The sequence below is a fragment of the Euprymna scolopes genome, chromosome 14, assembly GCF_053919585.1.
Source record: "Euprymna scolopes isolate OS-2025 chromosome 14, ASM5391958v1, whole genome shotgun sequence".
Classification (NCBI taxonomy): Eukaryota; Metazoa; Mollusca; class Cephalopoda; order Sepiida; family Sepiolidae; genus Euprymna; species Euprymna scolopes.
The window spans coordinates 86,259,648-86,273,465 of record NC_136495.1 but is presented as its reverse complement, the minus strand read 5'-3'; the positions used below and the strand labels follow the sequence as shown (position 1 = coordinate 86,273,465).

Genomic DNA, 13,818 nt, shown 5'->3' with positions numbered 1-13,818 from the left:
AAGCAAGATAAATTCCGACAACTTCACCCCCTCCGAAATGTAAACACAGAATTTCTGTGAAATGTTAAACGGTATTCGGCAGGTTTGTAGTTTAGGTGGAAAAATTATCTCGAACACTTTATCACATAAAAGGAACTAATTTCCCTAATCACCGGTACGTTACCATGGCAATAATATATAAGCTTTTTAGTTATTTATTTTAAAACGTTACACGATCTTTTTTTAACAATATCTTTTTTTCTCTCACTTTTTACTTATTTATTTTAAACAACATTTTTTAAATTTTAAGTTTATCATTTAAAGAAAATGTTCCGTTTAAGTGTATGCATATTTTTGGCGCAAAACTATGGCCACCATTTTTAATATAAAAATCATATTGTTTAATATTCGAAAAAACTATGTTTTGCGGAACTTTTGTATTTTTGCTACCGTGCTGAAATAATATCATTTTGAAAGCCATTCTTAACATGGGAATAGAAGGGTGTTTTGTAACAATTATGCGCTTCCACCTAATATTTTTTTTTAAGTGCTTACTGTTTAAGATATCGTGAAACGTTCTGTTTAAAATTAAATAGTTTAAAATTTAAAAAATGTTTAAATAGTTTAAAATTTAAAAAATGTTGTTTAAAATAAATAAGTAAAAAGTGAGAGAGAAAAGATATCGTTAAAGAAAGATCGTGAAACGTTTTAAAATTAATAAGCAAAAAGTTTATAATGAGGTGAAAAGTTTTTATTTTATGAAAAATATTTTGTCATTTAAAATGTTTGCCATGTATTCATGCGCCTTCAAGTGACTACGCGCATCCGGGCGCGAACATATATTTCAGTAAGAAACCGATCGCGCGTAAACGAAGGCGGTGAAATGGGGCAAAGTAATTCCAGGGGTTCATACCATGCAAACGGAAAATTTGCGACAGGTTTGACTATCAGATTCGTTGTCAGCGATCTCGAATACCTCGAAAACACGAGTGGTCGGTGTTCTGTTTATAGCATAAAGTAATATTTAACAAAATTTTCCATTTTCTTTTTAGTGTTTATTTATTTTTTACGTAGAAATTAAGCCACCTGCTTTCTTTTCTTTTTCTCTCCTCATTATTTGTTGATGAGGCAATTCCATCTATTCAGAAGAATATTTATAAATAAATTACGAATACAATACTTGCAACTTATTCCTGATTTGCACATTAACCCCTACCCATTTTTTTTTTCTTCTTTTTAACCTTCTGGAGTTATCTTCCTTTACTGGAGAACACACGACTTCGAGTCTGTCATCATGGCGTAATAAAGCTTTGAAAACTTCAATTTAATCATTTATTCCGAAAACTGGGTTACTACTGTGGATGGTGCCAGTGAGTGCATGGAAATTTAAAATTTAATTTAACCTCGGCGTAAGTTAAAATAAATATTTTTCATAAATGGTAATTTTTGTTGAGGAGGAGGCGTTGTTTTGTTGTTTTTCAAACAACGAAGTTTTATTCAACATTTTATCATTGTTCTTTTAATTTATATTAAAACGTTGTTTTTTTTTTTTTTTGTTCTTGTTGTTTTTTAATAATTTTATCTATAAACAACATAAAAGATTTATTTAATTTCTTATTTATGCTGAGCTGAAAATAAATAAACGAAAAATAAAATTAACACATCATCCGGGTTTCGGTTCTTATTTTCCTATTTGGAATTCGAACATTTTCATCAGTCTCCATTTCGCAGATTGCTTACCGTAGATATTAAAAGTCAAGAGATTATTAAATGTTCTAAAAATTATTTTTGAGCTTTTCTTTGAAAATTTCGGTGTTTTTTTGTCCCCCCCCCCCCCAATAATCACTTTGGCATAAGTCTCAATCGGGCATTATCCAGTGTAGTCAACAAGACGAAAAAGTGGTAAAAAAAGCAAATGGCCAATGTTTTCTTACCCCCCCCCCCCAAACCTTTACAATGACGACTTTTCTAGTTTTTCAAGTTAAAGTACGCTGGTTGACCACCGAAAATTTACCTTTAAGAATTTGGGAAACACCCGCCTCTGAGAGGCGCCTCGCCTCCCCCATGTTAAATAATAGGTTTCTAAATAATTAACCCCAAAACAAAATACGGGGTTTGTATTACTGTACACATAGTCTATGTTGTAATACTGTACACAGATTCGAAAAAGTTGTCAAAAAACAAATATATAACAAATAAATGTTATCAAAGGCAAGACAAGTTACTTTTCTACCTAACTGGATATGTTTTTAGTGTTTTTATTCAATGTAACATGTTTATTCAGCTCGAAAAGCATACAGTGTTTACCGATGTATTGGAAAATTCAAAATGGCGCCCGAGTCTCTCTTTAACACGCTAAGTTCAGGAAAAGATGTTATAAATAATAAACTAGACAAAATACTGTTAGAAATTCGCTCAATATATATTACCGTGACGTAAGTTGACATATATTCGGTGTTTTTTAAATAGTATTTTGTCTAGTTTATTATTTATAACACCTTTTCCCAAACTTACCATGTTAAAGAGAGTGTCGGGCGCCATTTTGAATTTTCCAATACATCGGTAAACACTGCATGTTTTTCGAGCTGAATAAACATGTTACATTAAATAAAAACACAAAAAATGTATCCAGTTTGGTAGAAAAATAACTTATCTTGCCTTTGATAATATTTATTTGTTATATATTTGTTGTTTTGACAACTTTTTCGTACGCAGGAGCGCACAAACGACGGCAGTTGAGTGTCTTCACGTAGCAAACTGCCTTTTCACATGGCGTACGAATCTTTTGTGGACCATTTAAATTTATACAAAAAAGAAGAAAAGCACTCCAATACAGTACTTTTTGGGGCGCGCCTTCAACGTGCTGTCATAAAAACGTGTTTTTCCGCTGTAAAAAAAAACAAAAAAAAACAAACTACTCCATCAAACTAAGTGAAATTTTTTTTTCGGAGATCTCCAGTTCAAAACGGATACGTACACTATAACCTTTTTTGATATTTTCATTTTTTAATGTCTTGATTAAACTGTAAAATTACCATTTATTCTTTCCGGAAGCAATCATTCTCTAGTTTACCTATTTGGTATTATTTTTGTTATTTATTGGGGTTGTATTACTGTACGGAAATTAGTTCGTGGGTTTAGGGGTTAATACCATGCAAATTTGCCCCGGGTTTGATTATCAGATTCGTTGGCAGCGACCTCGATTACCCCTAAAAAACAAATTAGAGTGGTCGGTGTTCTGTTGTAGCGTATTCCTATATTTACCGAATTTTTTTTTAGAGAACTTCATTCCATAACGGATACATACAATATAAACTTTTTTTCATTTTTTAATGTCTTGATTAAACTGTATCATTATGGATATATGTTCTCTTTCACTTTATTTACTTTTTTTTTTTTTTTTTTTCATAGTTCTTTCCGGAAGTTTATTTAGTTTAATTTTTTATTTATTTCTAACTTCGGCCATAGTTTAAAATACTGATTTTTCTCTTGGATTTTAACGTCAAGTGCGCGAAATAATATGGCGTCTCCAGTTTCGGCAATAAAGTGTAGAAGCACCGTAACTTTGTACTTTTACCTTAACAATCAAAAGGACTTTTAGGTTTTTTGGCTATTTTGACTGAGAGCGTTCGGAAAAAAAAAAAAAAATAAAAAAAAATAATGACTGAAATCACCTGGTAAATCAAAATTGCGAAATATGAAACGAAACCCGCGTTCCGGCTATTTAAAGAGAATCGTTAGGTGTGTCAGAAATTTCGTGAAAATAGTGAATAATTCCACCCTATCTTTCCAAGCTCGAAAAATGTAATTCAAGCCCTAATTTTTTTTTTTTTTTTTTTTTTTTTTTTTTTTCAATTAAAGGACCAAGGACCAAGGTTTCATTTAGAAAAAAAAAAACAAAAAAAACGTGTTTTTTTTAAAAAAGGGTTTAAACTTCGGACTTTACAGGTAAATTTCTAAAAAACAGTTTGTTTTTTTTTGTTTTAAATTTGAATATATTATTTATTAACCTTTTCTCTTCAATTTGTGATATATAAGACTTTGGTACATAAATTAATTATTTACTTTTTAATAGACATTTCAAAATGGGAGGCGTGAATTATTCGACCCCCTGTCTTTCCTCGAAAAATATAATTCAAGCCCTAATCTTTTTTCAATTAAAGGAGCAAGGACAAAGGTTCCATTAAAAAAAGAAAAAACAAATAACGTGGTTTAAAAAAAAAAGGTTTTAAACTTCAAACTTTACAGGTAAAATTCTAAAAAACACTACGTTTTTTTTTTTTTGTTTTAAATTTGAATATATTATTTATTGACCTTTTCTCTTCAATTTGTGAGTAAATTAATTATTTACTTTTTAATAGAAACTTGAAAATGGCGGGGGCGTGAATTTAAAAATACGTTTGTCTAAAATATTATATTCAGTTTATTGGAAAGAACATAAAATTTCACATTGACCCTGAAAATAGAATCAATAGAAAAATTTTGATAGATTTTTAAAGTTCAAAAATTGAAAAATATTGAGTTCGGAAAATTCATTACTGTTTTTTAAAAAAAAATATTTCTATTACTTTTAAAACAACTTTAATAGTTTATTTTGGAAGTATAATCCATAAAGAAAATAAATAACCCACTTTTAACAGAAATTACAAGATTTTTATATTTTATTTGCAGTTTCATGTTAGGGGTGTCAAAAATTCTGATACACCTAGAGAATCGTTCATTTAACTGGAATTTGAATGAAAATAATAAAATGAATAAATAAAATCGACCGTTTTTTGGGGGGAGGGGCGTTGTAAATTTGAAACTACTTTTTTTGAATAAATGTAATCCATATAAAACTAAAAAAAATATATATGAAACATACTATTTCACAAGAATTTTAATTTAAATTAAACTAACGAATCTAGTCATAAGTCTATCATAAATCTAGGTCATTAGTTACTCAACTAGGGTTTTAATACCATATGCTATGGTTTTGATCCTCTTCTGTCAAAGAGTTTCAAGTAGCACTAGTAATTCACACAAAAAATATGATTGTAGGGCCATTGGCTCAATAGGAAAACTGGTATTGGTATAGGTCTTTGTGGTTCTTCCATTCTACAGCCAGGCATGACTTGAACGCTTTTACTAAGGAGGCATTGATGGTGTGGGAACGTAGCCTGTTCCTACACTAGAAGCCACTCTACTAGAGAAGTAGCCATGGGAGCCAGGATGATGCTGGATCTGCATTTTCTATGTCCCCTGGTGGATGGGTTGGGGGCCTGAGTGAACAAGCTGTTGCCACTGTTAGGGCAAGATCTTTTATATCGAACATTGCCAAAACCCTTTATTTTGTAGGCCTGTAATATTAGGTATCCCAAACCAAAATTTTATTTTCATTATATCTAAAAATAAACTAATGTGGCGTATTGATTTTTGTAAATCATAAACAAAAGTATCAAATTTATTTTGGTAGCCATCAAGTTATGATCGTTCAAAGTTTGTCAGAAAGTTGAAAATTTGCTATCATGGTCCAGAAGCCAAATTTCATAGTATATAACTAAAACTGTAAGCTACTAACAAGTGAAAAATCCTTATAAATGTAATGTCATCTTGTGGGAAATGAAAATACTAATGAAAGCAATAATTATTAGATGAAACCAACCTAAACACTAGGCAAAATCCCACTACCAATGAGGAAAAAAAGTGCAAATATGACACGGAAATGCATCTTTGACTGTTCATATCAATTTCATTTCAACAACTAATGTATTGAATCTTCTTAGTATGATTCATAACACATAAGAGATCAAGATAATTTATTCTTTTAATTATAAATTGATAAAACCACTCAATTGTGGACCATGTAAAAGCAGTCGAACAGACAATTTGGTAAAAAGGGTTAAAAAAAATGAGTCAAAAGTATACGTTACTGAAATTGTTGTAAAAATGTAACCATTGGAGGTAGAAGCTTAAAACTTTGCAACTTTACTAATTTTGGGGTGAGAAATTCAAAACAATGTTCTCTTGTTTCTAATAACAAAACTTTTTGCTACAGAAATATTTTTACTTTGGGAATTTAAACTCGCCAAAAAATTGCTGACAACAAGATTTAGAAATTTGTTATACAAAAAGTCACAACTCTTTTTTTTTTTTTTTTTTTTTCTTTTTTTTTCAAGCATTGAAAATCAAGTAAACAAGTAAGATATTTTATAGACAGAGGTTTTACTACAATTCCTTTCTTTATTGATTTTTCTCTCAGAATTCTTTCATAAGCTTCTGCTATGGTAGATATATCAAGAACACTCCAAATCCTACCATCACTTGAAACTGGCATTACCTCAAAACCCCATCTGTAAACAAATGCTAACTCTACCTGTGTAATGTCATCTGACAAAGGCCATCGAAAAAATCTTTTCTACCTTTGGTTTGCAATAAAAATTTTATTACAGCGCTAGATGCAGATATAACCTCAATCAGTTGGCCAATGTAAAAGTTGGTGTCATAGTAGACAGCAACCCATTGTCCTTGCTCATAACTGGAGATATCCTGAGATGGTTCTTCATCACAACTGCAGAAGTTATCTGAATGTTCAGCAAATTCACTAATGGACTTTTTTTTGTTGCTTTGGAGGGAGAAATGAATTAACTGGATTTCTTCTCGAGTAGTCAGAAAAAGCAGCTTCCAGTTGGTGTTGATTTTGACACCTAACCCAACCTTGAGATATCTCAGTTCAAGTTTATCAAAAACACTTGATAGAACATATGCATCTCGGGGTACTTCTACAGTTTATTGCTGAAAATGGAGATGCCATTTTTTTTTTCGCGCATCTATCGTTAAAATGCGAGGGAGAAATCAGTATTTTAAACTATGACCAAAGCATGAAATAAATAACAAAAAAGAAGATAAAGCAAAGAACATATGAAAGTTTGAAAGAAGATATAGAAAATAAACAACTGACATTATTTTTTAAATTGTAAATTTTCATTTCTTTTATTGACGCACAAAAAATATTATTTTAAACAATACCTTTCTATAACTTTTAAATAAACAAAAACTCGCTTAAGGACTTTGATATTAGTGAAACAAGTTTGTTTATGTTTTCGTGCGGCTCGTTCATGCTGACAGTTGATTTTCATAATGATACTTTGGTCACTTGGCATTAAGTTGTAAATCTCCATGTGTAGGTACAATCACTTTTATTAGTGATGCTCCTTGATTTATGAGCGTAGTAATATGACACCAACAGATTATTAAAGAGGAGATATTTCTCTACAAAATGGTGTCATTTTTGGAATTTTGTTAATTGAATTTCTTTCATATTTCTTTAACTGAAGTTTTCAAGTTGGATTTTTTTTTATGAAAAACAAATTAAAACCCTTTTTTTTTAAGCTCACCATATTGATAAGTGACCTTTTTTCTTTAAAATGGTACTATTTTTTTATACCTAGAGACTCACAATATCGCGTGCACCAAATTTAAAAAACACCAACATTTTTTTCTGTGTAAAAAAAAAAAATAAATAAATAAAAAAAATAAAGCGGTGTTCACCAAAATTAGTGCCATAACTTGAAATAGCCTTGAAAGAAAACTATTAAAGACACAAGAAAAAGAATTATATATCTATAAAGTAAAAAGATTAAATTTTATTTAATTCAAAACTTTATCAAAATAACCCAAAAAATAAACAAGATATCGCAAGTTGAAGTTAAAGGAAATTAAACTTTATTTACCAGTTTTCGCATCCTAATGCATTGTTGTACACTTCTGAGGATGGAATTGCATATACATGATGTTCGCCCAGGATTGGAATTGGTTCAGATCACTCTGCAGACTGGAGTGCTGGGTATCCTGCGAATCATTAATGACTTAAAAAATCTTGGTGTCATCAGCAAATATGAGAACGAAACTCTCCAGCATCTCCAGGATATCAGCAACAAAGAAAATGAAGAGCAGTGGGCAAAGAACAGAACCGTCTAGCACACGACTAGTCGCATTTGACCAGTCAGAACAAGTTCTATTGACCGCGACTTTCTGTTTTTGGTGTGTGAGAAAACCACGAACCCACTGTAGAGTATAACCCAAGATTCTGAAGGTATTCAATTGTGCAAGGAGTCACTCATGGGGTACAGTGTCAAAGGCCTTAGCATAATGCAGAAAGATGACATCAACTGGTAGATTATGACTCAGTGCCTCTGTCCAAATGTCCAGAGCTTCAATGAGGTTAGTGACAGTTGACTTGCCAGAAGTAAATTCATGTTGTTGTTCACAAAGTTGGTTTTTCAGGACGTGGTCAGTAATGTCTTTGAATATTAGGCCAATTCTTTGAGGATCCGCAGTGTGGCCCTGGTGACTTGTCAGTCATGATGGATTGCAGAACTTCTAGAACCTTTGCTTCAGTTATTGTGACCTTAATTTCTGAATCCATATTTGTTTGCAAAGTTTTTTGTTTTATTCAATTTCTCATTAAATGCAAAATATTTCTGTAAAAAAACAAGTTAATTTTATTTATCTTATTAGTCAGTAAAACAAAGATTTAGGTTAAAAAAATAAGAGTCTAGTAGCAACCATTTGTTGACCATAAAGTGAGTAAAAACACTAAAAACTTAATCAGATAGGTAGATTAACTTATCTGGCCTTTGATAAAAATTTTTTGTTATATATTTGCTTTTTTTTTTTACCACTCATTCGTCTGTAAAAATAAAAAAAAGATGTACAACGCTCCCTCCCTCCCCAATAAAATAATAGTCAATTTTATATATTCATCTTAGTATTTTTATTCAAATTCCAGTTACATAAACGATTCTCTTTCAGTAGCCGGAACGCACGTTTTGTTTCATATGCCCAACGTTTCCTGTTTTGCAATTTTGATCTACCAGGTGATTTTGGACACTTTTTTTTTTTTTTTTTCGAACGCTCTTGGTCAAAATAGCTGGTCTTCGAGCTGAAAACGAATATTAAGCAATGTAATTCCTTATGTTATCAGTGGTGGCCATTTGTGTATGTGCAAGTATGCATGTAAAAAATGCGTGCTTGTGCATACACAAATATATAATAAATACATGTTACCAAAGGAAAGATAAATTTCTCTTCTATCTTTTTTTACACAGGAATCACCTTATTAAGGCCCGGAGACTACTCGAGGATAAGTGTTAATGGGTATACATTAGTCAGTGTGATTATAGCATAGTAAACATAAGTAGTGGATATTTTGTAAATTGGATTACTTAGTGGGGGGGGGCGATTCATTAGACGGTCATCTTATAAATCTTGATAATCACTCAAAAATCAAGAAAGTGCTTCTTTACAATAGTGTGTCATTCTCAGGGTTGCGAGACCATAAAAACTATTTGAAACCAAATCTTTCAGAAAAAAAGGCCAGAAATAACAAAGAGTGTTAAAACATTTATGTATTTTTCATTGTGCTTGTGTAGATACGTAATAATATTTTCAGGTGAAAACATTATTACGTACTTACATGTCCTGTTGAAATTAATATAAATTAACAAAAATTGTTTTTGAGAACATTTTAAGGTGTTCAGGTATTCTGAAAATGAATATCACATGTAAAATTGTTGCCGACAAATAGTTTGCATGCAATAATGTTATGCTTTCTGACAGCAAGACAAACGAAGAACCTACATGCGTTGTTTTGTTTATGACGCCGATAGAAAAACATTGTGTACTTTACATGTCACACCGAAATTAGTATAAATTCAAAAAATTATGAAAAATGGTTCAGTAGAAAAATAATTATAATTAAAAACAGAATTTACAACAGACAGAAGAAAATGAAGTTATTTAAATAACATGATTTTGGGTTTTCTTGGTGTTTTGGGTTTTTTTTATAGGGTTAATTTATTTAAATAACAATGATTTCATTTTATTTTTTTAAAAATCCAAAGGATTTTTGATTCTTTTAAAATAAAACGGTTTTGCTAAATATGTACGACCAAAATTATTGCAATCATTGTACGACTGACTGCTCCTGCTATTTGTCATATAGAAACAGCGTGTAAAGTTGTTTAAATCAGCAGGAGCTGAATCGGACAATTTAATTTTGCCGGATTTTGATCGTACATAAGGGGGTTTACTAAAATTGTACAACTAATTATGTACAATTATTTGCTCCTGCTGCTGTTTTGCTATTAAAGTAACTTTTACATGAACTTGCTACTGGGTTGTCAGCGCAAAATATCGTAAAAATCTGTTGTATTATTAAAATTAAGGTTGTGCTGATTAATTGGCAGAGGATCGGTAATCAGCCACTTTGCTGATTAATTGGACACTTTGCTGATTAATCGGCCACTTTGCTGATTAATCGGCCGATTATTTACTTTTCTCTTTCCTATACAATTTAAATCATTTAAACACTGCCAAGTGACCAATCAGATAGCTTTGACACATTAACACAGTAATTGCTAATTTAACTTAACATTTGTTAAGTGTCTGGCCACAATTATAGCTTTTGTCTTTATTAAATAAAATTACAAAATACAATTTCTAATTTTTAAATGAATATAATTAAACAATTAGTTAAGAAAAAAATTACAAACCAACTATAAAGTACAAATTGTAATTCTTTAAGTGAATAACTATAAGCTGAAGTTCTGCACCTGCTGCTGCTCTACTTCCTGTTCTATTTTAGCTGCTTGCCTCCTCTACTCTCATAGTCTCCTCAGTATTTAAAGTTGAATGCTTTTAAGTTATAATGTAGAGACATTAGACTTTCTCTATTCTCATGAGGCAGACTGTTCCTCATTGGTTCATACTCATTACCACCTGTACTAAAGAGCCTCGCACCCTCCAAGATGAAGGTGGTGCGCTTAAATATTTTACTCAGCATTGGTAAGATCTCCTGTGTCTACTTCCACCACTGAAAGGGGCATTCACTCCTTGCGAGTAGTTGTAAAGCTATGTAATAGTCAAGTTGTTTTGTGCACTTAATCATAAGTGATTTACTCCTTTTGAGTTTAGGCTTGAAAGACATAGTTTTACTTTCACTTTGATCTTCTTGGCCCTCGAGAGCTTGAAGACGTATAAGCTGCCGATTCTGTGTTCCTTTATGACAATCTAGCTTATATGCATGCATAAACATGCGCAAAAGATGTTGTCTCTTGAATTTGTTTAAATATTATAAAAACTGACCTACATTCACCCACATGGCCATGGCACAATGGTCAAAGTGGCAGCGTCATTATCTTAAGATTGCAAGTTCAATACAAGGTATCAGATAACTTTCTTTTTTTTTTTTAACTTTTAATATTGAAACAGGGTTATTTATGCTGTTTGCTTTTCGCTGTTTTTTTTTTTTTTCTGAACACGTTCATTTTTTTTCCCCCCCCTTTCTTTTTTGTTTTTGTTTTTCCGATTTTTTTAAAGAAGTTTTGTTTGTTCGCTGTTTTTTGTTTTGGTAGTTTAGCATTGTTTTTTTTTTTAATATTTTATTTAAACAGGGTTATTACGTCACTTATTCTTTAGTTTATACCCCCCCTCCACACACACACACACCGCTGGGAACCCCCATCTTTTTTATTTTTTTTTTTGATAATATTTAGACAGGGTTATTACTTCGTTTATTCTTTAGCCCCCCCCCCCACCTCCAAACACCCAGGCTATGCTGGGCACTCCCACTAGTCTATCATTTGAAAGGCAAAATGGGTGTGAGCATTTGTGTCCAAGAAAGGCTTTTTTTGTCAGGCTTCGTCGCTTACATTTATGGAGAAGTTTCTTTATACTCCCTGGATTGTAATATCTCCAATTTGCAAATCGACATCGTCTCTATCTTAATTTTGATCCAGTTTTAAAAAATTGTCTTGTTTCCAGTGTTTGTTTGTCTTTCTCATATAAATAAAGTGAAACTGATCGAAGTTCATCCGCCTGGCCTTCCTGGTCAGGACGTCTTGAATGCAATTAGGTTTGATTAATGTGGGGGGAAACTCTTCATATCAGACAACTACTATTTATGCTAGAGTTCCCCCTTTTTGGGGGAGCTGGTTTTCCCCCACATTATAAATGGCCTCGTGGGAAAGCAAATAAATACCATGACAGAAAGCGGAAAACTTAACTAGCTGTCGGCCAGGTTTAAAAGCCACTTTAATTCTTAACTTAATTACCAACTCAATGAATTCACTGTCCTTTTTGGCATAACAGTTAGTGAGGATGACTAATTACCGTACGTTTTTTAGTTCAATCCCACCTCTCTCTCTCTCTCTATCTTTTTAAAAAAAATTTTTATTTGGTCTTTGTACCAATATCCGGGCAAAAGTTAATTACCAACTCTTTTTCTTTTTTCATGTTCTTTTCCTCCTTTGCGGTACGGGTTCGAGCCTGCCTACTACCACTTTTTTTTTTTATCAACACACACCTCCAAACACCCAGGTAATGCCAGGCATAACTTGATAGGATGAGAAAGGAGGGAAATTTTTCATATACTTGCATCTATTTTCCTCAAATTCAGTGCAGTTGTAAAAGTGCATCATTTGATGATATGGTTTAGCGATGCATGTCTCTTCTATAAATTTTCACTGACAAACAAAAGAGTCAGTTAATTTGTCTTCCTTTTACAATATAATTAATGACAACAAAATTTGTTAATAAATTGGCATTAAAAAATCTATTAATTGGTCGATTAATCGGTAATCAGCCGATTATCAAAGGCCGATTAATCAAATAATTTGATAATTGGTAATCCCTAATTAAAATAAGCAATAAAATGAATTTACTCACAAATTTCAATAGAGAGGCTATTTTTGGAAAATAGATTTTTAGATTCATATAAAAAAGCATTACAAAAAAATTTTTTTTTCTTAATATTATTTTTTCCAATTCTGTGTTCCACTTTTTTCCATTTTTTTTATTTATTTTTTTTTTTGTAATCTTTGTAAACAAAAAAACAAGTTTAATTTTTAGATTAGTTTGTTTTACTAATTATGCACGACTAAAAATTAAACACGATTTTATGTACATCTAATTAAAGCCTGAGACAATTATTTTACACATTGTATTGAAAAAAAATAATTGTCTCGGTCGTTAAGGATTTAATAAGTCAAAGCAATTTCAACACGGGTGATTTACTCAGTTCGTCAGCTAAAAAAGATCTTGTATTATTAAAAGCAGGGTTGCGGAGTTGGATGGTAAAAGTCTGACTCCTTGACCCCTATGTGGAAATCTATTCTGCAGATCCATATACCAGTTTCTAACACACCTATTCAGCATGCATTTTATAATTACTTTTCATGTATATCATTTTTACATTTAACATTCACTTCTATGATAAATATACTCACGTATACACACAACCAGCTTTATTTTTTTGTTAATTTATTCAAATTAATCCCTAACAAGGCATATCACTACTTAGACGTAAAAGGTTACTATTTGGAACCATGTCTAGGAAAGATTAACAAGATGTCAGTTTATGTTACATTTAAACTTCTTCATATCAGTATGACCAGGAAAGAAGGTAGCAGGAAGGGAATTCCAAAGTCTAGCTGTTTGAGGGAAGAGACTATTAGAATAGAAAGCTTTCTGGCATCTAGGGACCTCAACAGTGATGGGGTGAGATTTTATTGCTAAGCGGGTTTGTTGGGGGCACAAGTGCAACAAGTTCATCAGAACACATTCCATTAAATTTTAATTTAATATTTTAATTTAAAATATTTGTAAAACAGACACAGAAATGCAACATTGCGGTGATGGGGCAGGGGCTGGAGTTTGGTTGATAAAGTGGGACTAATTAGATTGACAATTTTTTTTTGGACCCTATCCAAGAAGCAGAGGCTAGTGAAAGATGCACCAGCCAAGATGTGACAACAATAGTCCATGCATGGGCAAATGGTGTGAGTAGTCTTCTAGCTC

General features: G+C 31.7%; 1 protein-coding gene across 5 annotated transcripts in view; it reads left to right on the top strand.

The window, feature by feature from the left end:
- Nucleotides 1–782: 782 nt before the first annotated feature.
- Nucleotides 783–13,818, top strand: part of LOC145293143 (vacuolar protein sorting-associated protein 18 homolog) — a 326,884-nt gene continuing 313,848 nt past the window's right edge. For all 5 annotated transcript variants that reach the window (XM_080139563.1, XM_080139561.1, XM_080139559.1 and 2 more), the window contains exon 1: nucleotides 783–1,388. The gene's annotated coding sequence lies outside the window, so the exon portion shown is untranslated. The remainder of the gene's footprint in view (nucleotides 1,389–13,818) is intronic.